Source organism: Diaphorina citri, unplaced genomic scaffold, assembly GCF_000475195.1.
Source record: "Diaphorina citri unplaced genomic scaffold, Diaci psyllid genome assembly version 1.1 scaffold171, whole genome shotgun sequence".
Taxonomy (NCBI): domain Eukaryota; kingdom Metazoa; phylum Arthropoda; class Insecta; order Hemiptera; family Psyllidae; genus Diaphorina; species Diaphorina citri.
Window position 1 is genome coordinate 1438 of NW_007377608.1, and position 3320 is coordinate 4757.

Consider the following 3320-nt stretch of genomic DNA (forward strand, 5'->3'; position numbering starts at 1 on the left):
AATGTACGAGTAGGTACTGAAACATTGAAAATAACACAATGAATCTAAGAAGAAATAGCTACAGTACCTACCTAATCCTTACAGAGACCTTCTTGAGATGAAAGATCATCTTAAGATGAAAGATCTTGAGATTCAAAGGATTGAGGACCTCCTGTGATACTTTGCGAATCCTTTGATGTCAACCTCGGCTTTGATTCGGCTTGTTAACCGTTTGTTAGGACAAGATTCCCATCAAGATCTTAGGATTCTAGGATGAGGTCCTTACAAGGAGCGGCTCTTGAAGGATTTTTTTCAGACTCAGGGTAGGATGTTTTTCCCCCATGTAGCTTGTCTCTTCGTTTGTACTACGATTGTCCACATATAGTCGACGCCGTAGATCGACGAGGTAAATCTATGTTGTCGAGGCAGTGTACGGTTTCAGTTTGCATTGAACGAGTCGACTATGTGTGGCCACAGCTTTAGGCCCGTCCCACATTGGAAAGACCGAGGTTCGAATCCCAACCCCAACCGAGATAGGTACGTGTATGATTTCTTACTTTTAATTCTTTTTGATTGGCCTTTTTTTTAACGATGTAAAAATCAAGTGGCCAGTATTACGAGTAAGTGGCTAGCATTATCTTGTACTTTTTGATTGGCCTTTTTTTTAACGATGTAAAAATCAAGTGGCCAGTATTACGAGTAAGTGGCTAGCATTATCTTGTAGCACTTTAAATTAATATTTTCCTACATAGTTTCGACTGTAAAAAAAGGTCTATCTAAGGATACCCAAAGAAAAAAGCTTTTATCTTGTACCTAGTTACTTACTGTAACTACTTTTACAATGAAGGAAAGGGATTCGAACCTGCACTCTCCCTTATTGGAGACAGAAAAAACAACCAATTACATTGTGCAGCTTTTTGGGCTATTGGCGATGGTTGATGGATTTTTTTTTTTTTTTTTTTTTTTTTTTTTTTTTCCTTCTTTTTGTAAGGGCCCCTTTTTTATACCAACAAGAGTTTTATTAAATAATAATTTTGTTTGTCAGACACTGTTTGCCGCAGAAAGAAGAAACCGCTTTTTTTGTAATCTTTTACGAGGTAGGTAGGATTTGCAAGATATATGTAATAGGTAGGTACATAAAAGAAGTTTGGTAATTTGGGTTGAAATCGGTGAGTAAGGGGGCATGAAGGATGATTGTGGGAGGCTCAATGGGGACAGTAAAAAAAAAAAAAAAAAAAAAGAAAAAAAAAATCCTCTTGAAAAGGTTTGATGATAGAGGGAACTGTTAAGGTCTTATCGTCCCGAAAGCGTAGAGAGCAGAAAGACAGAATATGAGAAATCCAGCCGTTAGAACAAACCTCATCTGTTTAGGGTAAAGTTGCGGGAATCGAACCCGCAACAAGGGCTCTTAGATGTCATTTGATGGGGACATGAGGAGTGACGAGAATATTTTCATTTCTATCTAATCTAATCACCATACAAATTTGAAGTTTGACAGCGAAGAAAAAAAAACCCTTCAAATCATATAAAAATAATAGAAAGTAAAAAAAAAAAGAGTTGAGGCGTCTCCACCAATCTACATAGGTAATTTGTATAAAACTCTCTATTACATACATATAAAATTAGTGGAGATGTCTGAACTCCCAACTTCAATGACAGCAAAGGAAAAAAACCCCTTTAACTTTAAATCATAAATATTTCACCACAACAATAAATAACAAATATTTACGTTATTAAGTAGGTACGTTAAAGCCATAAAGGTGAATACTTTCATATCTTGAATAGACCTAATGAATGACATACCTATTTTTATTTCTACATTTCTTTAATTTCTTCTCCTAGTGGGTTAGAGGTAATAATAATTATTTTCATAAACCCTTTGTGACCAGGTACATTTGCATAATAATTAGGTGCATATAATTGAGTCCAAGTTTTTCGGCTTTGTGCTTGGAATACGGGGTACACTCAGCCTTACAAGGACAATTGAGTTGCTACCTCATTTAATAGTGGCATTATTACCAAAATACCCAAAATTAAAGGAATGACAGGATTATGGTAGATACAAAAGACTTGCTGTGATATCCACAAATACTGCGAAGAAACTTTCAATTTAGGTACCTAATTCTTAATAAAACTATAAAGTAAGTAAAGAGTACCTTCATGAATACTATATCTAAATATAAAAAATTCCTTGTCCTTGCTTCTTCATGAACTACATCACTACAGATAATATGGTATAGAATAAAATCAAATTATCTCGACTTCTGAGTGACACAGTAGATAATATTATTGTAATTTGTATCGAAAATTAAATAAAGGCCGCCATTTTGACGAAACGTAACATCCCCCCCTATAGTGTTGAGTGATAAAAATTCCTATAAACAAGGGGTGCACACATCAGGGAAATGTCTTCGAATGTACAACAGTGTACGTGCCTCTTCTCAGCAATATAGGGATGATACTATAGGATGAGGGTGAAATAGGGAGAGCTCCCCACTTTCTGACATAGGAAGAGGAAGTGCATGACTTTTGGAACATCTGACAACAATAAGTATAATTATTTACAATTTATTTATTTATTTGTACAATACTCGTATTATGTGTTACCGAAATTGGACTGCCTAGTTCAGTCAACAGTAGCTATAGGTACTTTGTATACCTATAAATGTAGAAATGACAATATTTTTGCCTTTGTTTCATTGCTTATCGTGGAAGCTCAAAGATCGATTTTTTGATAGAAACGATCTGGAAAAGAAGAAGGAATACAGTAGGTAAAGGTCCCTCAACATATTTACCCATACCACAACAATCAATATTGAAAGAGTTGAGATTAAGACCTAATATTTACGGTATAGGCATTCATTGGGGATTTAGAGGGAAAGATTATAATAACCCCCTTTTGTAATCTTTCCCTGAAAACCTCACTAAACCAAATGAAGCTTACGGATGGCTGATGATCTCGAAAAAAAAAAAAAAAATGAAAGATGTTATTTTTCGCTTCTTTTCCCCGTTTATTAGACCTCAAAATCGGTTTATAAACATAGAACCTAAGTAAATCATTTGATAACGAAATCACCCGAGAAATATGGGGAAGCGAAATCTGGTGAAAAGGATGAAAGAGAATAATGATAATCTGCGATGAAAAGAGAGCATAGAGAGGGGCTCCTATTTTCTAATAAAATCAGAACTCAGCAACCGGAATAGAAATTGAGAATGCTGAAAAAAGGGGTGATTTTTTTTTTTTTTTTTTCAAGTTAGAGAGAAAGAGAGATAGAGAGTGAGAGAGACAGAGAGAGAGAGAGAGAGAGAGAGAGAGAGAGAGAGAGAGAGAGAGAGAGCGC